This window comes from Simochromis diagramma, unplaced genomic scaffold, assembly GCF_900408965.1.
Source record: "Simochromis diagramma unplaced genomic scaffold, fSimDia1.1 OVJJ01000293.1, whole genome shotgun sequence".
In the NCBI taxonomy this organism is placed as follows: Eukaryota; Metazoa; Chordata; class Actinopteri; order Cichliformes; family Cichlidae; genus Simochromis; species Simochromis diagramma.
In genome coordinates this window covers 16,067,333-16,093,635 of record NW_024386801.1, presented here as the reverse complement: position 1 = coordinate 16,093,635, position 26,303 = coordinate 16,067,333, and the positions used below count along the sequence as shown (strand labels likewise).

Sequence of the window (26,303 nt, the reverse complement as noted above, 5' to 3'; positions counted from 1 at the left end):
GGTGATGGCAAGCTACATTATAGCCACAGCCACCCTGGGGCGCACTGACAGAGGCGAGGCTGCCGGACGCCGGTCAACAACCGAGACTGTCCAAGCCGGGGCTCGAACCGGCAACCTTCCAATTACAAGGCGAACTCCCAACTCTTGAGCCACGATGAGCTAAAATAAGAATAAAGAGAGCATCTAAAAACAAACAAGAGACAAATGCCAAAACTCAAAACTCTGGGACAAGAATCGTGAAAACAGCACAGTAATTCAGTTTTAACGCTGCACAATTTTTTTCCTCATGTGTTCCTTCTTCCTCGCATTAACAAACTTCTGTTAACTTTTAACTTTGACAAACATCACCACAGGAGGTAAATGTTCTTACGTTTCAAGCGCATTTCTTATTTATGTGCACTGACTGAGAAGAAAATATGCAGTTCACCTTTGAAATCATGATGTTTCTACAGTGTAACAACCATAATTATTACCTTCATCCTCGCTAAAAGGACTAATCGTCAGTTTAATGCTACCGAATATGTTTCATGATGTACTGGCTATGCTATAAAACTAAGATGGAAAACCATTAAGACTGTAACCTCAAATTATCTGCTATTAAATGACTTTTTATAACCATTTACTCCTCATATAACTAAAATGACCTCAAAGTTCACTGGCAGTCAGGTACAAAAATCATTTTGAATGAGTTTAAGTAAAATTTCTGCACATTTGCATCCCCAAAAATATATTTCAGACATTTGTAAATTAAATTCATGGAACATTAACATCATGCTACACCTATTTTGATGAAAGAAAATCCAGCCGTATTTAAAACATTTTAAAAATACAGTTGTTAAAAATAGCTTCTTTATCTCTTTAGAATGGCGCGATTACAAAACACGGATACGATTGTTACAGCTAAAGACTCGTTCAGTTCCAAACACGATGGACTACCCTTCGACACCCTGTAACAATCAAACGAAAGAAGACGGACAAAGAAAGGCAGATAAAAGACCCGAGGAGACCGTTCACCTCTGCCTGAACAGTTTTCAACGTAATTGAGGCTGAAATACAATCACAATAGCCGTCTTCCGAGTCAGGGTGTCACATGAGGCAACTAATTGGGGGCAACCCCTTGTACGCCACGCAGCGATTAAGAGGGAAATGGCATTGGAGGATTGTAACAAGTTTAATTGGGTGTGTTGAATAACTTGATAACTTTTGAGGTTTCTGCTCACTCATGCGATCGCTACATTACTGGTTCTCTTCCAAGAATAGCGGACGTAGCTTCGAGGAAAAAGGGCCCTTACAAAAAGGTGAAGCAACAAGGATGTCCATAATTGGCCACAAATCAAAGCATCTATTAGATTTGCACCTGCTTTTTTTTTTTAACATAGAATAGGCTGTGATGTCTCTGTCTTTGAAGAGAAGCTTGATTTTCCATTTGGAGCACGGAGTTGTAACTGGATTTGTGATAAACAGGATCAAAACAAAAGACCTCATGCAAAGCAGATTGCAAATTGCCCGCTGAACAAAAGATCTAAGGAAAATGATTAAAACAAGTTTTTGTTTACTCTGATCTTGACAAATGTCTTCATTTGTGTGCTTCGTGCAAATTACAGTATCATATAAGTTAAAAGAAAGACATGAAAGCAGAGCAGTTAATTGCACGGTAATATAGAAAAGTAGGTCTGATATTTTAGGAAGCTTTGTCAACTCAGTTTATTATGAAACATGTTTTTCCCCCTCCTTGTAAACAGTCTGTGGTATTTAAGCGTACCTGAATTTATGCTACATCTCTATGAGGGGAAATTACCTTCTGTGATGTGATACCGAGTCTACGCCATTGTCCAACCTGGAAAGTAAAAGCAATTCACAGGGATACAAAAAAAGATTCTCACACATTTCCTGAAAGACCCGAGAGATACATTGGAGGTGGGGTGATGGAGAGAAAGACACCGAGAGTGGGGATACGCTGGTTTCCATAGCAATTGTCGGTACTGTCACATGGTTACCTAGGAACTAGTCCTTGTGATGCTGTGCAATTTATTTGTTTATGTTCGGCATGTCTGCAGCTGTCGCTAACATGAAAAACACCCAAAGTCTTCCATTTCATTTCTGACACATACAGAGCTGTTATATGAAATCGGAAAGGTCAGAGTTTGAGAGATTACAATAAATGACAAAAATAAAAATAATAAAATATTATTGGACATTATTCCACTGAGAGAATAAGAGTTAGAAAACACAGGGCCATAACCAGGTCACGAGGAATATTGAGTATGGAACCGGCTGATCAATGCTCGGTGGATGTGTACAACAGACAGTAAAAGCAAACTATTCATGGGTCACACTGAATGCAGATTAAATGCAAAAGCCGACTTGGGTCATTAATGGAAATACGAATCACTCTTCAAAGCCAGAGTGTCACCTTTGATGAACAAAACCAAATGTATTACTTGTCTGAAAGCGTTCCTTTTTTTTCACCCTCTGGTTAACAGAAATGGAGACGCTACAAGCAGCAAGATTACGTAAATCACATTACAACAGATCTGATTAATTAAAGATACAGAAATAAAATGCAGGCTAATCTTATGATTGCTCAGACACAAATCAAAATGAGTCAATGCATTTCATTGTTTTTAATATTGCTGATAATTTAACTGCAGTACTGTGAGTGAAAATGTATTTGCGAACATCTTAAAGCAATTTTTTTTAACGTATTACCAAAGCTGCTGACACAAGTTATAAATCTCAGCCAATGTTGCGCTGATTTAGCAGTGTTAGAAAAATGAATGTATCACAGTTTCGTGTACTTACAGTATGAAAGGGGGAAAGAGGGAAGTGCTTTCACGTGACAACAAGGGTGTAATAATGTTTACAGGCTTGACGAGTGGCTTGGAGCTCATCTGCCAAACGAGACCACCGCCTTGATTAAAACCTCCACCCCTGTGATTGACTAAAACCCACCCTTCTTCTAATCAGAGATCACTGCAATCACAAGTCTCTACAGGGTGCTGAAACATGATTACGCAAATGTCACTTTCACTTGAGAAAAAGAATCTCAATTACAAGCAACTACCGAGCACAAGGGACCATGATACGGCAATCACCATCAAATTTGAAAAACTTTTTTTTTAAAGCATATGTATAAATTCTTCATTTTTCTGCTAAAAAATAGATGACCTTTCGTTTAAAGACTTTAAACATACAAACAAATACAAGTTCTGCTTTAGGCTTTTGTCATCCTCCAGTTCAGCATAACTATATAGTGACCCCTGCTGGTCTGGTAGCTTCACTGCATTGTACACACGGGTGATTAAAAATGCATTAAAAATCCATGTATAAGAATTTACAGTATGTCACTACAAGAGAGCAGAGTTTTGAGTTCTCAGTGAATATATCTAAAAGAAAAAGATTTCCAGTATTAAAAGTAAAGACATACAGCAACTGTCAACAAAAACTATCCAGCCATGGTCTGAGTAAACCCCATCACTCAGGTCACTAACGCGCACACACTCTATTCAGACCATTCAGACTATTAAGCTGTTGTCTGCAGTCTGTCTGTGTTTAAGTAAGGTAATATAAGTGGCTATATTTTTAAAATAAAACTGACCTTAAAAATGTATCTTTAGCTTTCAAGCTCTGATTGTATTTTACAAGCCAATTAACTTTTTTAAATGTATTTTAAAAGTAAAATTGAGTTTAAAAAAAAAAAAGTTTGTTTCAAGCTCTGGTTATACAACCTTACAGTGCAATATTTTCTCTTTTATGACTTCAGTAATATATGAAGGCAAGGGTGAGACTAACACACTGTCCTTTCTTTATAGTACCCTAACGTAGATGGCAACATAGTCTGGAAACTACAATATAGACGCTAATGATATACAACTCAAACAATTACACTGACCTCATGTAACTCTTTTTAACTAGGAAGATCTCACTTTAAATAGAAGATAAGTCTCCTTAGAGACCGTCAAAAATTGCCATTGCCGACTATATTTCAAGTCGTCAAGGCGGGGTATTGGGTAAAGTTTTCAACTAGCAATAATCGCGCCTCGGCTAAACCTCATAGGCTACGATACTGCCACTGCGCAAAGCTGAGGAGCTACTTCGCTGACAGGGTAGTCTCTCTGGGCCCTACACCTTTCTGTTAGGGTTTTAACCGTGGGCGTGGCTTTAACATGCACGATTTATAGAGCTGTAATTAGACGTATATATAGCTATAAACAATATTAGTTGTACAGAATATCCAAAATAAAAAATATACATAAAAATCCTTGCAAATGACAATGTTTTGATCATGAACAAAACACAAAAAGCGCTCCTTGTAATCCAAAACAACATCATCACGTGTGAATGCACGTGATGGCTTGTTATCAATGCGTGTAAAATCACGGGCAAACCGCCTGAGTAACTAAAAAACAACAACAAAAACACGCCAACAAAAATTATAAATACAAGTACTGGAAATAACTTGTAACCGGAAGTGACGTGCCCTGGTACGTCACTTTAGGGCTCCCGCATTCAGCCAGAAAGTTTTAACCGTGCCATTCTCGAAGTATTCCACACATTTATAGTAATACAACAGTGGTGAATGTGTTTGATTAGAGTTCATTTTTAACAAGAAGATTTAGTCTCCGTAGAGACCGTCAAAAATTGCCATTGCCGACTATATTTCAAGTCGTCAAGGCGGGGTATTGGGTAAAGTTTTCAACTAGCAATAATCGCGCCTCGGATAAACCTCATAGGCTACGATACTGCCACTGCGCAAAGCTGAGGAGCTACTTCGCCGACAGGGTAGTCTCTCTGGGCCCTACACCTTTCTGTTAGGGTTTTAACCGTGGGCGTGGCTTTAACATGCACGATTTATAGAGCTGTAATTAGACGTATATATAGCTATAAACAATATTAGTGGCACAGAATATCCAAAATAAAAAATATACACAAAAATCCTTGCAAATGACAATGTTTTGATCATTAACAAAACACAAAAAGCGCTCATTGTAATCCAAAACAACATCATCACGTGTGAATGCACGTGATGGCATGTTATCAGTGCGTGTAAAATCACGGGCAAACCGCCTGAGTAACTAAATAACAACAACAAAAATTATAAATACAAGTACTGGAAATAACTTGTAACCGGAAGTGACGTGCCCTGGTACGTCACTTTAGGGCTCCCGCATTCAGCCAGAAAGTTTTAACCGTGCCATTTCAAAAGCTGAGAGGATAGCCAATGATACAAACTTATACAACACACAGAACATAAGATATTAAGTACGAATTAAAACTGCGATTCACACATTTACTCAACAAAATATGAATAAATAAGGCATCATACTCTTCGTTATTAAACGCGAACACCGTAGCCCACAATAAAACCACCATTTTAATACTTTAACTACCAGCTAGCTTCTCGAAGTATTCCACACATTTATAGTAATAAAACAGTAGTGAATGTGTTTGATTAGAGTTCATTTTTAACAACAAAACTAGTCTCCTTAGAGACCGTCAAAAATTGCCATTGCCGACTATATTTCAAGTCGTCAAGGCGGGGTATTGGGTAAAGTTTTCAACTAGCAATAATCGCGCCTCGGATAAACCTCATAGGCTACGATACTGCCACTGCGCAAAGCTGAAGAGATACTTCGCCGACAGGGTAGTCTCTCTGGGCCCTACATGTCTCTATCATGGTTGTAGGAGTGGGTGTGGTTTATAATTCAAAAGACTAAAACTGTAGAAATGTAGCCGATATCATTTACCGCGAACTCACGCAAATGAACACAAACACACAAACACGAGAAAACTGGGATTATACTGATGCAAAACACACCGAAGCGTTCCCCTTATCCTAAACAATGAACTGGCGGGGCTGGCAGGTAGTGTTGAATGTAACTGCGGTTAAATACCCAGGGGGCTTATCAGTGTGACTAAAGTCAAATATAAATATAAATGTTAAAAAAATGATGAATTAAGAGAATTTACTTTTAAGCGCAGCGGATATATATATATATATATATATCATAATTAAGCGCTATGGATTTAAAAAAGGAAATGACGTAGTCTACGGTACGTCTATCAATGTGGGCTAGGGAACTGAGCAGTTCTCAAAATCATCACAATAAACCAACAGTATAGCTTGCTAATCTTTCAATATGACCTAGTTTAATAGTATAAACACTTAATATAATGGTTTTAATTAATTTTCTATAAATTTAAGAACATTGATGTTGTACAATAAAAGAAGTCTCCGTAGAGACCGTCAAAAATTGCCATTGCCGACTATATTTCAAGTCGTCAAGGCGGGGTATTGGGTAAAGTTTTCAACTAGCAATAATCGCGCCTCGGATAAACCTCATAGGCTACGATACTGCCACTGCGCAAAGCTAACCTCCACTCAGCACGAGCAGAGGGGCCATTTCGCTGCATGCGATCCTTAGTTATGGTGCTATCGTTCATGTTTTTGTTTTGATAATTTTACGGTCCCTTGATCACAATCACAATCGTTCACTTGTCCACCGCCGATGTGTGCCGAAGTATGCACCATTGGTTGTTTAAAATGATTTAGAAATTGTTACCAAGCCGCAGTGCATCATGGGACATTCAATCCTCCACTGTCGTTTCAGCCCCGCCCTGTCCTTCATTTAGAGCTTCACGCTGCCCAGAAAATGCTTACACGCAAATAACACACCAAATAGCTGTTTTTTGTTTGTTTTTTAAATTAACATTTTACCACGGTTGGCAGCTTCCTTCGATAGTCAACGCTTCAAACGTCCAGTGGGTTCAACAACGTTATTATAAAACACCACCAGATGTCAGTATAGGCACGAATACGCCTGCTTAGGTTTCAGCGAAGGCCTACATTACTGAAAAAATAATACGAATAAATAATAATAACTAATTAAATACACAGGAAGGCCTGCGTGTATCTCCTAATTCCAAAATACATGTAAAATACTGTAGGCTTCAGATGCTATGTCTATTAACTACTGGTTAGTTGAAATCGCATGTAAACCGCAGATTTAGGTTTGTGTTGGCCTGACTGACGCCACCTGACCATCACACGGTTATTTATTACCGTCCAAATACGTTTAACATTATCACGAGGGGATGAACGAGCAAAACAACTACGTAAGTGAATGAAGTCTGCAGACATAGATGCTAAACAAAGCTCAAGGCCCACCTGCATGCTCCTGCTCGTCGTCTGCCGAAAAGTTCAATTTAAAATGGGAGGAGGGAACAAATTTGGCAGTCATTATAGTGTTATATATAAATAAATAAAAACTAAGTCTGGCACTCAAGGTAAAGTAATTTCCTAATTTCCTTTTTCCAATTCCAGTTGAAACGATGCACTCCCTGGTGATCCTCGGTAAAACTAAGTGGAAGGAATGAAAAATGACCAGACCGGAAATTGATTAAACACCTCCCCATCGCCATCACCACCCTTGTGGGGTTTTTTTTAAGTATAGGTATGTGAGTGTGTAATGGATTGCCTTTCATATTGCTTTAAACAAATTCCATATTTGCAGAAGGGCCATTAATTTTCCACTGATCCAGAGACTATTTTAGACTGTCATCTCTGGAAGCATGGGGCTTTGAATATTTATATCCCTGAGAAAGTTCTAAATAGGTAAACTGCACTGTTGTTAGCAGTGTTAGAGTTCGAAATAAGTACCAACTCAACCTGTCGTTGGTTTAAATCCTTCTTTTAAATTAATGCATGAGTAACAATGATCAAATTATATAATATGTGATACTAACACTCACAAGGGATGCACTGTATTGAGTACTTTTCAGTTTTAATACTTTAAGTCCATTTACGTGACAAAACTAATGCACAAAATTCACTCTACAAAGCACAGGTTTGGGGATAAAGACTTAATTCGTGGGCATATTTGATCATCAGTATAGCTCAAAAGCTTAAGTGCAGAGTTTTAATGAATCTCCCTTGAGTATGAGTTGAAGAAGCAACACTATTCTTTGTTTCATCAGTTTTGAAACCCTCTCAGTGTCGACCACCGGAAGACAGGGTGCTGAATATCATGAGGTGTATCTCATGCTGTATGTGTATTTTTCATCAGGTTATTAGCCCCTCATAATGGCGCGTACTTTGCACGCTGTGTGTCTGACGCAGTAATTTCACTGTGTGGATATTAGAGGCCTTTTTCACTTGTTGTGAAGCTTCAGTAGGATAATGCAGGTGCTTTTGGGTGCTCAGCAGATAAGCACTGGCGTGCCAGGTGTTAAAGCTGCCTGGGCTGACACATTAGACAGGGATTTTTCTACTGCCAGAATGTCAGGCCAATGAGGCTCATAGAGGTAGGCTTGGATCACTGTCAGGGACAGGTAAGTACGCAGATAAGGGGATTACACCATGTTTGTGCCAAGTAATCTCAAATGAATCCTGCCAGCCTCTGTTTCATCCTCACCTGCAAAGCTCAAATTTGTCTTTTCTCATCCCAAGAAATACATTAGATGAACAAAGTTCAATTCACAAGATGATCCTTTTAACCTGGCTTTAAATGAATTTGAGGACACGCCGGGCTATGGTCACTTAACAACTGTGACAGTAATAATCTCTTCTAATTCTCTGAGGCACCTGATTGCTTTTTTTGGTATTAGTATAGTCCCTTTTATCACCAGCTCTGCCCAGTCAAGCAACGTGTGGGTTTTATAATCACCTGGACTGTGTAATAAAATGAGATCTGGCTTGGTGGTCCCTCGCTGCAAGGCTTAAACTTGACCTGTTGAACAAATAGGAGTCTGTGAGAGTAGCTGAAAGTCCCTTTGGGCTGTGGCTCTCCCCCACTGGTAGGCAGACTGATGAAAATAGAGTGTACCAGATGGCTTAGCTGTTTCCACCGTTCAGCACAGGCTGCTGGGCAGCCCACATAAAAAACATGGCATCCAAAAGGGGCTCAGTGGAAAGCCCATAGCCTTCAACAAGCTGAGAGCTATTTTCCTCCTGAACTACCAATCACAAGGCTCATAAAAGAGGAGGAAAAAAATCGCTGTCACATTCAAGTCATGATCTAATCTGTCTTGCACCATGTAGAGCAGCTTGTAGTATTTTAAGAAACGCTGTTTTGGTTTGAGAAAATGAAAGCTTTCTAGTCAAATCCACTCTGTGTATGCACCAAGCGGGCTTATCCAGCTTTTTTCACAAAGTGCAGCTTACTCGTTTTATTCCCACATTTACAGACGCTGTCAAGGACAAGGCAGCTCTTGGATTCTCTGATCAGAGTCTCAACAGGAAACAGGCAGGACACACATATAAGTGCAACCGGTGGATTTATGCATTTGTTTACTTACAAGAGTACGGCTGGACGTAAAGAGGCCATTGTGTAATCTGGTCTGTGTCACATCAGCCTGGTTAAGGACATTTATTAATGCTAAAACCCCCTCTATTAGCTCTCAGAGTGAGGCCACCTGGACCATACAGGATGAGCTGAGCGAGCTGTGATTAGATTGCGATATGAGCAGAAGGAGAAGGAAAACAATGACATTTTTCTTGGGTAAAATGACAGTTCGGCTGGTCTGAAGGGGCATCTGATAACACAAGACAAATGTTTCTTACTATGCCTTTTAGGTTCTGCAAAGACACCTTCAGCATTGCAGTTTCACTTTCGTAGATCAGTAAGTTTACATGATACACATTAACTGTACATATCTATATATTCAACCACATCAGCCTCCTTTAAATATTGTGTTTTTCTGTCTCTCTGACACACACACATGCAAAATAAAAACACACACACACATGCTTGCAGACTGTTCACACCAACCCACACACTGCTGCCACCCTGCTATTCCCAGCTTGTGGTTATTCCCAGACTGAGTCAGAACAGCACCATAAGCCTGTCTATCCCTTTTATGCCAAACCTGATGTCTCCCTGTCGCACATGCTTTTTGCAAAGGATGTGAGCCCTGCAAACAGTAGCCACAGCTCGGTTTACTCGCACGCTCGCCCCTTTTTTAATTACTTGTAAGTCACGCTGACAGCTGGAGATGCACTTCACTAAGTCAGGAAGCCATTCATATCAAAGTGCAGCCTATGCTTTAAATAACCCTTCCCCTGTCTCCCAGTCGAGTCTCTCTTCACACCTTTATCAATCACCACCATGACAAGATCCTGTGTCTGTGAACTGCTCCATCTGTTGTCTCTCCGTCTTTACGTTTGCTACAACAGTATGTCTGGCAACCTTCACCTGGTGATAAAGGGAATAGCAAAACTGATAGATAGTGACAATACACCTACACAGCGAGAGCACCGGGGCACAATTATGTGAACGTACAGGATGTTTTAACATCCTTATTCTTTACTGAAGAGATGATTGTGATGCACGCACACCGATGCTCACGCGCCATTACAAAAAAAAAGGCCAGGATGCTATTACAAATGATTGGTTACATGGATTTTTGTGTGAAAGCCAAGATCAACTGTTTTGTGTTATTTACCAACTGTGAAAGACTTACACAGTTTCATCTGTGGGACTCTCGTGGTTTCTAGTGAGGAATATAGCCATATGAACTCCATATGCCATCTGTATGGGAGGAAACGGCGTGATAAGTCACACTGCAGTCAGTTTACCTTAAACACAATAAACAATCCAAAAACAAGACACAGTGCCTTCTGTGCAATGTGGAATCATTACATTCATTATATCACACCTATGTTACTACTGTGTGTAAGAGACATGCATATGCATATATGAACTAAATGATGCCATTGTAGGAAAAACGTCAAACGAACAAAGCTACAACAAAGACAACACTAGTAATAATGAACTATTTGTGAGTTTTACCGGATTATTTTTTGTCTTCATGTATGATTTGTACACAAAGACAAGTGAAAGATGTGTAACTCACAGTACTGCCATGGCTAAAACAATCAAACAAATTCACAAGCATTAACCAAACCCCCCACCCCATCCGTTTTCAGAATTAGGCCACCTGAACCATATCTGCAAAGAAACCCTCTTAAATAAGCATGCAACTACTGTATGGTGCAATATAAAGCATTGCCCAATAGGCTGACTTAGGTTATGCTCCTGCTATTTTCAGGTTATAAATTACTGATTAAAAACAATATAAGCCGCAGCCAACAGAGGGCAGTCTGTCCACATGACAAACAGACTTTGAACTCTGAACCTTGAATGTAATATGACCACTATATCACTATGGACAGCCGAAACGCTGTACCATAAATTACATTGTATAATATGTTGATAGTCAAACGTTTTACTGCCAAGACCAGCTGAGGGACACCGCGTGACAAATGGCGGTGTTTGACACCAGCGTGATAACATATCATCACTATTCAACCAACATAAAGGCGAGCTGCAGGAAGGTATGGGCGCATTGATCAAAATGTCATCACAGTCAGGCTATCTTAGCAAAACAAAGTGAACTTCTATTCCACTTCAGTGAATTTAGAAAGCCTTGACTTGGACTCTACAGAGATCCCCTGGGCCAGCATGTTCCACGACTCTCAGCAGCCTCATTACTCTTTAGACAAACAGATTTGGACATATTGAACTCAGACCCCAAACAAGCCAGCTCTACCCCCGCCACTTTCCACTCTCCCAGTCCGACGTGTGATTGGAAGGTGTTTGTCTCTCTCACTCCATCTCTGGGTGTCTGTTTCCTTGACACTTGTCTGGCTTGGCCTACTTTCTTCTTGATCTCATCAGTCAGTGTGAGGACCTGTGAAGGCCATCTCCCCCATCTTCGCCAGCTCTGTGCCTGTGTCAGCACTTAGGGACTGACACACCCCCACGCTGTCTCCACTCTTTTGCTCTGGGGCGAAGGCAGCACATCTCCTCGTTCAACAGACAGTCTCATTTGCATGCCCATAAATCACTCTCGGAGCTGACACGCAGCCACACAACAAGGCATGACACAGTGTCACAAAACTCAGTGCGCCAAATTGCAATGTTATGTGATATTAGGCTCCAAGGCAAAAAAAACAACAACAAAAAACACTGGGTATAACCTCTTGAGTGAAAAAGAGCCAATCAAGCTCAAAGAGCACTTAAAAACACATATGGCCCATATCTGAAATCAACGCTACTTTCAGTTCCTTGCTGCTTGCATGTCCGAAGAATCTGCAGAAACTCTGACTCGTATTTTGTTTTAAGTGATGAAAACATATTGCTGATTTAAAGGTTGCTACAGAGTCACGGGCCAATGAGAGATTGTTTCACTATCTGGATTTAAGAGCTGTAAAGACGATGCTTCTCGTGATTAACGATTCACAGTCGAGGTACAGCGATCACACCACTAATTTGTGGTATAATGACTACTAATACAGCTCTTGTAAATTCACAGTCAAAACGGGGGCTTGGTGAATTATAAATAAACGACGAGTGGTTGCTTTTGAAAATATTTTTAAACCAAACAGAGTCCCCGGATTGCCTCCCTACATTAATCTGCATTCATTTGTATGGAGTGCTGGTGGATTATTTATGTCTCTGTTTTGTTGTTTATCGGGGTTAAAGGAGCAATTAACATAATTCATAATTCATCCACTTTAAATATACCAGTAAAGCACCTATTGTTTACGGCATTCTGACAGCTAATTTACAGTGACTGTCAGGTCGCTTTAAAGGAAGGCTTCTGCTGCCAATCATGACACACGATGTCAGGGAAAACTTGCTGGGGGAATCTCACAGGATCAACAAATGCCAGCTCAACAGCAATGTGTCTTTCTCTGGAGACATGACAGGCCTCCTTGTCAACAGTTCTTCCCGAGAACTAGTGAAAACCCTTTCCAATGCAATATGCGGTGGAAGCTTCCCACAGCCATGCCTGTTGATTATCCTGGACGAATGGAAATGATGTACTTTTAAATGCGCACTGATTTAAAGGTGCTGAAAGACCCTCCAAACTGCTTGAGGGAAGGTGGAGTGCAAACCTGAGGAGTGCATGCCCTGCAGTTAAACACATATTAGGCTATGCTTCAACAAAAGCTGCTGTAATTGTAATTGAGTTAATAGAGTCTAGAGAATCTATTTTGAGACCCAAGAATAAATAAAATACAAATGTTATGGTTCAAGAGTTGGGTTGCTCCAGGAAGAATTTTGGATTCCTGACCTCAGTATTTCATAAATGCACCCCACGCCCACATAGTATTGTGACGGGAATGGAAGAAAGCTAATGAAACAGTGTGAGCGATAACTATAATCCATTAAGCCGCCTCGGCTGCTGGGTCCTTTTATGGGTCTATAACGGCTCAGTGCCACACCGTCATGGTTTACTGAGACGCCACAGTTAATAAATAAATAACCAAGACATTGCGTTGTTTCCTTGTAACCACCATTTCCTATCATGCATGCTGAGGGGGAAGCCTTTATTATGTTATTTTGGTGGCAGCATATAACTGCTTAAACAAAAATAAAATCTAAGTCATCTGTGGCTTCCACGTGGTTAGTTGTCTGTTGCTTTTGGGGAACTAATTTCCTCACTTGTGATGTGGCGGGAAAACTGCTGACAGATTCTGTCCCAATAAAGGCGATTTAACGTGGCGAGCTCTAACTAGACAGAACTGTGCGTGTGCCTGTGTAGTGTACCATATACCCGGGTGAGAATGGGATCAGTTGAAACCGAAACCTAATCGGCTGTTTTCCACACATTCCTAACAATTCTTTGCGAGCACTGCCTGGATTGACCTGGAACCGCCCCCGCAGACTGAGGAGTCCGGACCACAATTTGGGAACCACAGCACGGCGGCAGGGGGGGCTTACCACACCGCTACCATCGCGCGGAAATATTTCGGTGCGTCAGAGAACAGACGATACAAGTTGCTCCGTTTTCCCTCCCCGCTACTTCCCGGCTGTTGTCTCCTCGTACAGTAGCTTCGCCGGCAGAGTGGAGCAGGAGTAGGAGGAGAAGGAGGAGGAGGCGAAGGAGAGAGAGAGGGGGGGTCAGACTACTTCCTTTTGCGATCCGAGCGACGTCTGTTCTCCGTTCAATGCGCGCTTCTCTCTCTCTTCCTCTCTCTCCCGTTTCATCCCATTCCTTTTTTTCTGTATTTTTTTTTTTACTTCCCCATCCCTATGTACAACCTCCGCGTTTCCGGACGAGATGACTGTCAGAGCGAGCGCACGAGCGCATCCCACAGGTGTGTCGCTTGCCAACTGATCTGCAGCTACGAGACACGCACACCTGGAAACTAACCTACCATGTGACTCGGCACCTGGGCGTGGAGAAAGTCCCGAAATTCTAAGCAAAGACACTCTTTTGTTGAAGGAGTTGTTCGCGTCGTCTCTCAGCGGGAATTGACAATTCGTGTAACCAAGCAGTCCGGGTTTTGTTTTTCTTTTTTATACTACGGAATAGTGCCTTTCTGAAGCCCCCCACCCTCCTCACAGGAGAGGCGAGTAAAATGTAAACTTGCTTACGGACGTCTTTCTCCTTTTTTTTGTATCGTTCAGCCAAGAAGGAGGGGGTAGATTCTTCAGGATTTGGAGTGTTCGCGTTTGTGCCACTGTCTTCGCTCTCTCTTTTCCCCCTTTCAAGGTGAGTTCCAGGGGGGATGCTGGTGTATCCCCGTTAAAGCGGGGTTGGGACTGTTTGCTTCATAGTTCATAAACGCAGAGTCAATTTCAGACCCCGGTGCATATGGAACCAAGTTTGGATATCTTATTATGCGCCCGATTGACGGAGCAGGGGAGCGTAAACCTTGTGCCAGGAACGCTGTTACGCTGATGTAACGCCGCTGTTCTTTGCTTGTTATTGTTTTAGTTATTGTAACGTTTGTGGCTTAAAAATGTACTACAAAGAGAGTTAAAAGGTGCTGTTTAGTTCTCTTAACATTCTAAAACAGTGTCCTTAACGCCGTCTTTTTACAGGGCTTTTCAAAATCTCATTACAGCCCGTAGTTGCATAGTTGTTGTTATGGCTGTCTGGGTGCCAACTTGCTCTACTTTTCTCAAACTCAACAGCTGATTGTTCTAGAAGACAAACCTCTGGGAGACATTCTTGTCTCGCAACCATGCATTTCACCTCAGCAGCGCTTCGAGACGCCCGGGGAAGCCGTCTGTCCCCAATACACAGGCAGCTTCAGAGAGAAATGGGCATGCGAACTGTGTCCCTCACCTCTGGACACTAGGCTGTATATCAGCATGAGAGAGGACAGAAGTGGTAGTGAACTACGCCTTCTGTTTGTCTTTCTTTTTTTTTGCTTTCTGCCTTGTCTCTCTTGTGGAAAACAAGAAGGACAGAAGCACTATTCATGTCCCTGTTGAATCTCCTGTGTAGTTCTGTCAGTCTGTATCTCTCCGTCCCTGGCGCAGACCTCAACAGACCACTGTACTGCCTTGTTGCCTTTCTAAATAGTGCTTTTATTAACAGCCCTTGCCATCCTCTGACCCCTCTTTGTGGAGAGGTCTACTGTATGTAGGATGCTCCATCGCCCTGGGGATTATTCTCATTAAATAACATTATACAAGCAGTCACATAGTGGGAATGGATTAGTAGTGTGAGGGGAAACATGAAAGCAAGAAAGGTGGCTGTAGGTGGTAGTAAGTAGTGGTGGCTTGGAGGGATGTTACTGTAGAGCAGGGGTCAGCCTCCCAATACTCTGGCTGCACAGGGATAAATGCCATCTGCTCACATGGACACACACACAGGCAATTGAGAACCAAGCTGCTTCCTTGTCCTTTCCCCCCCTTTTATGCCACCATCTCTCTCTCTTCTTTCTTTCTCTCACTCTGTCCCACACTGCTTCATTCAGTGTTTATCTCCTCTGCTCTGAATAAATAGAGACACCTTATCTGCGCAGAGGAGAGCGGTGATAAATGTTTTCTCCTGCTCCCCGCAAGGGTGAAGAAGACAAGCGTACCACGCTTCTTCATCATAGATGCTCTTTTCAGGACAACTGAATAGGAAGACATTTCTCATTCAGGTCATGCTAGTGTTTCAGGATTCTGCAAAACAATCCCGAAAGCCGAATGCAAGCTCATACGCTGTAATAGGAAAGCGGGGAAAACAACAAGCAAAGCAAGCATTTCCGTGAGCCCGCTCTCACCCCTGCCTGACTTTTATGGGAAATATGCAGTTAGGTTTCAAAATGAAACTTTGCCATATGATCCACTGTGTGTATTTTTGGAACTGGTAAATAGCCTCTGACCAGTTGAGAACTAGAGCTAGTGAATCACTGGGCAGTGAGCACTCGGCTGTAAAGCTCCTACGTGTTTTTGGTTGAGCTAAAGTTCATCCTGTAACTTCGTAGTGCTGCAGTTTTTGCTCATATCTCAAAACCATGTCGTCTCCTACATATACACCGGTTTGGCAATATTTTTGAGGTCAAATGAATTTAAACTAATCCACTGTGGGGTTTTTATGTTTCCTTTGCTCTGGATTACTGACTTCTGCCGTTTTCATTTTAAAAAATGAAACCATAATCTTTGTAAGCAACAGGCAATCCCATTTCTCCTCTATCTGCCACAAATTCACCCCTAAACCGATACTTGACATGTTTATATTCATTGCAAAAGGTTCATGTCAATGTACTACCGCTAGTTAATCTTGTTTTTTCTGACCATAATAAATATAGTATGTCATCTGATTCATAATTTAAATGCCGTATTTGCTAGGCTTACTTTCACTTTTGAAAGGCATACTGTCAGATATTGTTTGCACAACATTTTTTGTTTCCGAGTGGACTTTGTAAACTTACTGGTCATAAAATAGGTGTGCCATGCATGAGTACTTTGCTCCTCTCCCTTAACAGAAGTACAAATAGGTTTCAGGGGAGTGTGGGTAAATGTTTGAAGGGTGTGTCAGTTTGGCATTAGAGATTTCCTTAAGATTGGCGATAGGCTCGTCTTTTTATGTCCGAGGATTATCCCGTGATGAAGGGACGTCATGCTGAGGTGGATTTCTGATCTTATCACCACAGGGTTTTACAGTTGCCACCCCTGCCCTGGGATTCCACAGCCTTGTCCTAAACTATCTTCTCAGCAGCATTCCTGCCGTTACACCACCATCTTGACCTGATTTGCTGTTGTTTGTACTATGGAGGTCATGCTACTAGATATATGGCATTTGGTCCCAGTACCAATAAACCTCCTCTGCTTATACACATAAACACAACAGTGAGCTAGGACCACTTCAGCCTAAACCACGTGACACCAGCCTTTGCAAATACTGTTTTCTAAAACAGATGGATATCAAACTGGTTTTCCAGTCTTACTAACCACTCCATTCACCCATTCATGGAGGGCTTTTTTGCCTATGTCATGCACAGTCATACACTACTTTGGAGCTCAATTACAGTACTGTGAAAAAGTATTTGACCCCTTGCTGATTTCTTAGCTTTTTGCATATTTCACAGTAAATACAAAATGCAGTTTATAAATGATTATTTCATTTATTAAGGGAAATAGGTTATCTAACCCTAACTGGAACTTTGTGGGAAAAAAAATCCCCCCTAAACCTAATAAGTGGTTGTGCCACCCTTGGCAGCAAGAACTGCAGTCAAGCAATGGTAATAACTGCCAATAAGTCCTTGACATCACTGCGGAAGACTTTTGGTCCACTTCTCTTTGAAGACTTGTTTTAATTCATCCACACTGGAGGGTTTTTGAGCATTAGCGGCCTTTTTAAGGTCATGCCAAAGCATCTCATTCTGATTTAGTTCTGTACTTTCACTAGCCCACTCCAAAAGCCTCTCTCTCTCTCTCTCTCTCTCTCTTTTTTTTTTTTTTTTTTGAGCCCTTCAGAGGTAGACTTGCATAACCCAACCTTGAGGGAACAAACTGATGACATTCTCCTTCAGGATTTTCTGGAGGACAGAATTCATGATTCCATCAATTACGGCTAGTCATCCTGTTCCTGATGCAGGAAAGCAGCCCCAGGCCGTCGCACTAACACCTGACTGTTGGTATGATGTTCTTTTTATGAAGTGATGTGTTAGTTTTGTACCAGATCACGAGGAACACAAACCTTCCAAAAAGTTACATTTTTGTCTTATCAGTCCACTGAATATGTTCCCAAAAGTCTTCCTTATTAAGATGTGTTTTGGCAAATGTCTTTAAGTTTTTGGGGTCTTTTTGGTCTGCAGGCATTTACTCCTTGGAAGTCTCCCTGTTTTGCCCAGTCTGTTTCTTATTGTTGAATCCTGAACTGTGACCTTAACTGAGACAAGTGAGGACCAGAGTTCTTTAGGTGGTGTTCAGGGTTCTTTTGTAACTTCCTGGATGACTTGTTGATGCACTCTTGGAGTAATTTTGGTAGGCTGGCCACTCCTATGAAGTTTCACCAGTGTTCCAAGTTTTCACTGTTTGTGGATAATGGCTATCACTGTGGTGTACTGAAGTCCCAAAGTCGTGGAACCGACTTTGTAACCCTTATCAGACGTCACAGACTTTGTTCCTCAGCTGTTTCCTTAGATCGTGGCATGCTGTTGGAGATCTTTTACCCTACTTCACTTCGTCAGGTGACCTGATTCAACAGGTCTTACTAGGGCTGCACGATTTCGCATAAAATGAGACTCACGATTTTTTGGCTTAGAATTGAGATCACGATTCTCTCACGATTCTCTTTTCCAGTATAAATATTTATTGCACTTATTAACTGCACATCAACTTCGTAACAGTTGAGACTGAACATAAAAACAATAAATAAACATAAAAACAAATGTCTCACGTTTTGTTGTTGCCGCAAAATGTTGTACTGCTTGAAATTCCGTCTCCACCGTTGCTCGACACTGCGTGTATAGAGCAGGTAGTGCAACAATAGAAAAATAGTTGCGGGACGGCACTGTGTAGCGTTTGTCTAGGGTGTTGATCATTTTCCTAAATCCCTCGTTTTGCACAGTGTTGATGGGAGCCATATCTTTGGTCAGGTGATAAGTGATAGCCTCCGTAATTTCTTCGTGCCTGCGGGAGTTCGACGGGTATAGGGAAGCGCTGTATAAGGTTCCCGTTATTGATGTTTGGGTGGTTGACCGGAACAGATTTTCTCCTGTCACTTTCTCGTCATCCCTGACGTGCTCTCCGTTGTTTTTTCCCTGCTAATTTTAGCATCACACGGCACAGCTTCTGTATCATGTGGTATAAGGCTCCGCCCTTGTCATTTGTTGAGCAGGAAGAGTGAGCGCTTGTTTTCATGCAGAGTACGTCCCGGATCAAAATGCGGTACAATCGTCGTCCTTTTTTTTTTTTTTTTTTTAATCGTTGTCATTTGGAAATGAGATCGCACATAAGTATGAATCGAGATCGCGATTTTCTAACGATTAATCGTGCAGCCCTAGGTCTTACTGTATTCAGGCCTGGGTGTAGCTAAACTAAAACTAAACTTTAAAAAAAAATGTGCTAAATCAAAGTTAACGATTTAACAATTATTTAACTAATTTAACTATTGTTAATGTTTTTGATGATCAGAAACATTACATTCTAGCTTTTGGTTGTCTATGTCACTGATTGTCCAAATCAATCCCTATATATCACTTCAGATCTCATCAAACCTGTTGGTGCGCATGCACTGTCATTTCACGGGTTCTTTTTATCTATATAGATAAAAAGAACCCGTGAAATGACAGTGCATGCGCACCAACAGGTGTACCTGTGGCATCTTTAATGCCATCATGTTTTCCACAGCTTTGTATCAGCACGATACCAAAGCAATGTGACGTTCCGACTCAAATGAAACCCTCGCGACTCAGCCACATCCACTTAGAATTAAAAATAGCATAACAAACTTGCCAGGTGTGACAGTAGTAATTTTCATCCCTACTACCTCAGCAGCAGGCTATGAGATGGGCTGTGTGGAGGAAGAAACCAAGGCGAGACAAAGCACTCATCTCCCTCAACAGAAAGTTCCCTGCAACGGTTTAAGCTGGTCTGCTTGCAGAGCAGTTCACAAATAAAGTGGTCATGTACAGCTCAGTGGGGTGTACTTTTACCACTATAACAATCATGACACTTTGTCAGCACATGCTGTCTTTTAGCCCACGCCAACAACTGAACATACCATGCAGTCGGTTCTTGAGAAAATGTTTTCCTCAGTGCTGCTGCATACTTTCACTGGTTTCCCCCCCACTCCTGCCCATTCTGCTCTTTCTCTGTCCTCACGTCCACCTTTTAAACATTGTGACTCTTCTTTCCCCTCTCTGTGCTCAGAGCATAAGAGGAATGTGATGAATATTGTAAACACACTCGCATTCCTGAAGGAGCTAAATTATTTGCATAGGGAGGGAGCTTCCTTTTTATTACTGAGTTAAGTGGTTTTGTTCAGGATGTTCTGCAGAAGAACTGAGATATCCAATCTTCTTTTGAGGGCGAGAGAGCAGAGGAGGAGAAGAGTGATGATGATGATGATGATGATGATGTATTCAGAGCTAAGCGAACACTTGAAAAAGTTAGCCCAGAGGAAATCATGATCTGCACTGCTGTTCAAAGGGTGTTTTTTGGGAACGAGTGTGGTATTGGCTGTCAGCGTCATCGCATGGATGAAGGCTGAACTCGGTGATGGATAGAGAACACAGATGTTTGCCTCGGTTTCTCCCTCCTCTCACCAGCTTCCCCTGTGGCACCTGAGCTGACTGGTTGAAACTGACACATAGTATCACAGAGGCTACTGATGTGCCTGCTTACTGGAAGCAAGTCAACCAACCCACCTATTTAGGCCGCTGGCAAAGGTTAACAACCACTGAGTCATTTTGCCTGACAGCCCAGAGGAGGGTATCTGAAAATTTATCACAAGTGATGAGATTCGTGGGTCACCTTGATTTATCTGAGCAAATGTGTTCACTTCACAGGTTTTGTATTGGCAGGAGAAAAGTTAGCAGCAATTTCATTTTTATTTTTTGCTTTGGTGCATATTGCTATGAAAAAAGTAAACACTTTAGGTCGTGCCCGCTTCAGTCAGCTGGAACGTGAAAGGTCCACCTCCCTAGCCATTACGATGAAAAGACAAGTCATATCTCTCAGACTTTTAACACATCGAAGATGAGACGATGCTTAATTCCGCACAAATTGAGCCGTCTGTGCAGGATTTATTGGCCCATTGATAGATCTTTGTCGAGGAGATCTAGGTTTAAAAGAGGTTTGCAGAAACCTCTGACTAATAAAAACTATGTAGAGCTACTTATACCACCTGTACTGCATTTTCCCTGCACTTTTTGTTCCTGCCCGAGTTACTCTATGTGGAGTGCCATTTAATCCTAGCCGAGGCACCAGAGACTACAATTCATTTTTATCCAAGTGAGTCATTTCACAGTTAATCCTCAAACTGACCAATTTCCTCCTGCCAAGATCATTTTTAATTATCACCTCTGCTTTACAGCTAAAATGACGTCCTGCTGGTTTATGTTAATATGGTTGAGTGCAGGCCCTCTTTTTTTTTTTTTCTTTGTTTTTTCTTTTTGTTTTTTTGATCATGTACACTGGGCGATTAATTAGGAAGAACTGAATGTGAGTCTCAGCCAGAAACGGTGGGTGACAGATGCGTAAGGGGTCACTGCACTGGCAGCAGCTGCAGATGAAGGTCACACCAACCTGAGAGGGACGTGGGGGACCGTAATGTGGCAAACTGAGGAAGACATAGAGGAATGGTGTGTGCCAGTGTAACTTTGTTAAAGAGATGAATGATCCGTCTCAATCTAAGGAACCCACCTGGAGAGCCTTTAAAAAAAATACACAGACTTCTTAATGAATTGGGGTTTTAAAAGAATTTGAAATTGGGCATATGTTTAAAAACATATTTTTTGTTACCAACAGTGGAAAAGTTGCTACTTAGATAAAGTAATGTAATACACTTTATAACTTAAAAATAGTACTGTATCACTTTACTTTTGGAAAGTAATTCAGTACTGTCCACAGTCATGTTATGATATTACTTTTACTTAATTAATATTGTTTTACATTTTGTAATGAACCACTTTTTTAAATATATATATATATATATATATATATATAATTATTTTTTTTTTTTTAATTAATTAATTAATTTTTATTGTTAAATCTCAAATATGCTCACCTTAGGAAGTGCTCAAGGTCATCTTACAACACAAAATCAACACCAAGAACAATAACGAGAGATTTAAAATCAAGGAATAACATGATTGTAGAACAAGACGGCTGTAGCTGATATGCTGATGAAAACAGATGGGTTCTGAGCTGTGATTTGAACCTGTGTCAATGAATCAAGCTGATGAGGGTGAAGTGGTAATAATTTCCAATGACGAGGTACAGCACAAGGGCTCTGGCACCCGTGGTGATAATTTCCAAGCAAGTAGGAGTCAGGAGAGCAGCTGAAGCCGAGTGTAGGGCACAGGAAGGGGTATAAGGGTGAAGGACGCTTGAAAGATACGAGGGTCCCAAGTCATTGAGAGCTTTAAAAGTGAGAAGCAGAGTCTTGATCCAGATACACTTGAGTAATGGGGATGCAAAGAAGCTGGATGAGAATACGTGTGACGTGGTCAGCAGACTTGGTGTGGGTGACGACTCTGTACCGTTTGGAGCCGATTAAAGAGCTTTTTTTTTTTTTTTTTGGGAGGGAACAGAGAGAATGGTCTTACAGGAATCCAAACTGTAGGTGACCAGGGAGTGGTCCAGGTGTTGTGCTGTGTTGAGAAGAAAAAAAGTGGCTAGTTGTTTATGTCCTAGCCATAGTTGCTCAATGCTGTCACTTAGTTTTCCTTTCTGACAACACATTTAAAGTAAGGTGCATCCACTGCACACCACTCTCTCGCACAAAGAGGATTGTTACATAAGCCTGCATAAAAAGTGAAGTCTAACAATTATGCAGATAACGTAATTGATTTTAATTCATAACTTTAATTAATAGCTGTGATTATTGAATTTAGGAACTGTATGTGTGTTGAATGTGTCATATTGTCGCATTAAGAAAAAACATTATTACAATTATGCGCTACTGCATAATGTGTTGGCAACACCAGCTAGTGACATTAATACCAAACTAATAGATTAAATAATATGAAAAGTATTTGAATGAAAAAATATATATATATAAATAAATACACACTTTATTGTCTGTTTTTTCAGATCACAAGCAACTCTTGTTTGTACATTGTAGAAACATCAGTATGCAATAGTGGAATAAATTCCCAAATTTTATTTACCCCCCCCCCCCCAAAAAAAAAAAAAAAACATGGCATGTTGCAACTTCTTAAAAAATAATAATGAACTCAATTAAAATTTTGATTATTGCTGAAGGGTTAAAACAGGAATGTCTGTAGGTATGTGCACTAAAATAGTATGAGAAACCATATGCTGCCCTTATTATCTCTGGCGTCTGCTGAAAACCTGCTGGCAGATGGAAGTGGACATGGGGGTGGCAGCACTGCTGGAGGTTGGGTGTCTGTCCCTCGGTTGTCTGTTTCAGTCAAAATATGGAAAGAGGAGATGTTCCAAATACCTGTGCTTGTTAGTGTGAAGCTTGCAGGCCTTCTTTGACGCTTACTTGCCGCTGGCGGTTATGTCGTTTGAAATTACGATATAGTGCTAAACGAACAAAATAAAAAATATGATGGTGCGACCACATATCATTGTGCATCTTCCTATAAAATGTAGCATACTCACATTACATAAATACAGGCCATTGCATATATATCTATACTCTCTTCTGCACTGTCTAGGTCTAAATTCATAACCTTTTTCACAAAGGGCTGATGCGATGGAGGATACTGTAGGAGCAAGGTTATCTGCCTTTATTACATTTCATTTTGAAATGGTATTATGAAAATTAAATTCTTTTTTGGTCAGTATCATGTCCTTGTCTCTGTTAAATGAGGTGGGTATCTTGGCCTTTCAGCTGCCTATGATCCAAGAGGGACCTATTAAAATCTGTTCATACAGCAATTGTGAAAGTTGCTGTGAATCTCGTTAAATGCCACTGGCTCTGTTGCTTCTCATCTGTAAACTGACAGAGCGTTTTACTGTGGTAGCGGTCTCAGCAACAGCGGTAATAATGCTGCCAAAGATACTGCTGTAACCTTAGAGACTGACATTTTTTTTTTTTTTTTGTAGTGACCATTGGGTATTCAAATCTGTGTGTGATAGTCTGTGGTGTGATTTTCTAAGGTAATCCTTTTTTCTTTTCTTTTTTTTTAAATTTTATTGATCTGCCTGGGGAAATTAGCTACCCAGTGCAGCAGCAAAGCAATTCTGTGGGGGGGGGAGATGAGTAGAATACAAGCAGCAAAACAAATGGGGAAAAAAAAAGAACTTTTCTTTTAAATAGTTTGGATTTTTAGAGCACATCATCCTGAGTCAGGTCTTTACCTTGGTTTTGACCTTGTCACATTGGGGCATTCTGGTGGACTAAAATCAGACCTGCAGCAGTATGCGCTCCCCCCACTGGCTCTGTATACCATCACCTCCCGTCGGTTTGGTGAATGTATACAGGAACCTCAGTTGTTCCACATTCAGCCAACCGTGACCCATACGTTGGATCAGTTTAGAAGTACCCACTGCGATCACGTTTACAATTTCCTGTTAACACCCTCATCTCTCTTAGTTCTCTTTATTAGCAGTCTCTATCTGTTCTCTTGCTCTCCATAACTTTTCTCCCCCTCCCGTCGGATCGTAGTTTTTTCAACTCTCTTCTTTGTCTTCTCTTCGTTGGTGTGTCTGTAGTGCACGTGGTTATTAATCCTGGTGCTTCAAACCTGCCTGGGGCTCGGAGCTGTCTTCTGAAATGCAGATCTGTGGAGGTGTCATCATAGCTCTATGTCTTGGGTGTCTTCGCTTGCCCCCCAGCCTCGCTCTCCTATTCACGCAGCCATGATGACATGCATTATTCCTCACTGACTCATCTGGGCAGCATCAAAACTTCCCAGTTTTCGCCCCCCCCCCGAACTTATTCAGACAAAAAAAAAAAAAAAAGGATGTTGTTGGCTTTTTTATGCTGGTGTCGGCATATCCTGTGAAGTGGTATCCATTTCCTAATTTGTTGTTGTGCAATATACAGTTAGTCAGACATGTGATGGTAGATGGTGAGAGCGGTAGCCACATATCCTTGTAAGAATGCCTAAATATTTACAAGCCCTCATAACACACTAACCTACCACTCAGCCTCCGATACGTTCAGCCCGAGCGTTTTTAAACTCAGTCCTGCGGTTACCTCCATCTGCTGTAACTACGTCTATTCCACATCCCTCCTGAGCTTATCCCACGTCAAGTCCCTCAATGAAGCTGGGCTCTTTAATTACGGTCATTAGCCAGAGTAGATCTGCTGCTGGGGTTACAGAACCTTACTACCAAGACCCTTGTCTCTTTCCTTGTTACACACTTAAACAACCTAATGCTGCTCTCTAGTGCGTTCTCCAAAAACAAGCTGCAGTCACACTGTTTACAAAAAACATTCAGCCAGATTGGATCCCCAAATCACACAAGTCTCACCAGGAAAGATTTTTTCCCCCCTTTTACTCCTGTCCTCTTTCATTTGGATATGGAGGAGCAGAGTGTAAAATTCCTGTAACAGATGGACGTGAGGTGGGGTGTAAGAGTCGCGGTCGCTTGTTTATTTGTAGACTGGTGCCGAGTGCTACCGCGATCAGGCCCAAGTAGTCATTTAGCTACCGCTCTAGATCTCAGTAAGGATCGCTCTGTAGCCGTCCTTGTTTAAATCAGCAGCACACAACCGTTGACATGTCTCTCCATCTCTCTTAGCCACAGTTTTTTTTTTTTTTTTTCTTATTATATTTTTACCCAGGTTCTGTTCTGTTTCATTCCCACTCCCTGTTTCTGTGAGCTGTCATCGAGCATTCCTCTGTGTCCTTTGTTTAATTAGTAGTACAGAGTTGGTAATGGAAAAAAACAAAGTCACGTACTCATCCCCACAGGGTTACTATGGCTCTCTCCACCTTCAGATGTACAGAAAACAAAACATTGTGTCTCCTGAGCATGTTCAAACTATGCATCTGTTCTCCACATGAGATATAAACAAACGAGTCCTAATCGCTGAAAACCAGTGAGATTATTAAATGTGGTATAATTAAGTGTATTTCTTACTCTCAGGATGCTTAAGCTTTGTAAAAAAATGCACCACCAAAAAAACCCCAAACATCCTACCCCTGTCCAGTCCCTCATTTTATGCCTGCTCCACAGCCTTGTGATAGAACACAGTCCTTTTGCACCTCATGTTGGCCAATTCTGATGCTGATAACAGAGCACAGCCTAAGCTAGACCCTGTATTTTAGTGTATTATTCGGAGCAGCAGACCACCCTTGGTGCTCAGACAAATAAAAATCCCATTTCCTCTCTTTCCATTGGTAGTATTAAGAGCTGAGGATTGTGCTGTTGCCTGAGTGCCAATGAAAAAGCCACTCGGTGTGTGAGCAGTTAAAG

General features: G+C 41.3%; 1 protein-coding gene, 1 long non-coding RNA gene and 4 other non-coding genes across 8 annotated transcripts in view; 1 reads left to right on the top strand and 5 right to left on the bottom strand.

Annotated features, from left to right (window-relative positions):
* Nucleotides 1-3,943: 3,943 nt before the first annotated feature.
* LOC120730560 lies at nucleotides 3,944-4,084 on the bottom strand. The gene has a single exon (XR_005695138.1). It is a non-coding gene; the product is annotated as a U4 spliceosomal RNA (small nuclear RNA).
* Nucleotides 4,085-4,619: 535 nt separating this feature from the next.
* On the bottom strand, nucleotides 4,620-4,760 carry LOC120730559. Its single transcript, XR_005695137.1, has one exon. It is a non-coding gene; the product is annotated as a U4 spliceosomal RNA (small nuclear RNA).
* Nucleotides 4,761-5,481: 721 nt separating this feature from the next.
* Nucleotides 5,482-5,622, bottom strand: LOC120730544. The gene has a single exon (XR_005695122.1). It is a non-coding gene; the product is annotated as a U4 spliceosomal RNA (small nuclear RNA).
* Nucleotides 5,623-6,229: 607 nt separating this feature from the next.
* LOC120730067 lies at nucleotides 6,230-26,134 on the bottom strand. 2 transcript variants are annotated; one of them, XR_005695044.1, is made up of 3 exons: nucleotides 26,123-26,134; nucleotides 19,623-19,629; nucleotides 6,230-6,361 (listed from the first exon to the last, which is right to left on the bottom strand). It is a non-coding gene; the product is annotated as an uncharacterized LOC120730067 (long non-coding RNA). The 2 variants fall into 2 exon arrangements; XR_005695045.1 differs by lacking the exons at nucleotides 19,623-19,629; nucleotides 26,123-26,134 and adding an exon at nucleotides 7,386-7,397.
* On the bottom strand, nucleotides 6,233-6,373 carry LOC120730555. Its single transcript, XR_005695133.1, has one exon. It is a non-coding gene; the product is annotated as a U4 spliceosomal RNA (small nuclear RNA).
* The window catches only part of LOC120730065 (plexin-B2-like), a 130,682-nt gene continuing 117,944 nt past the window's right edge, over nucleotides 13,566-26,303 (top strand). For both annotated transcript variants that reach the window (XM_040026167.1, XM_040026165.1), the window contains exon 1: nucleotides 13,566-14,505. The gene's annotated coding sequence lies outside the window, so the exon portion shown is untranslated. The remainder of the gene's footprint in view (nucleotides 14,506-26,303) is intronic.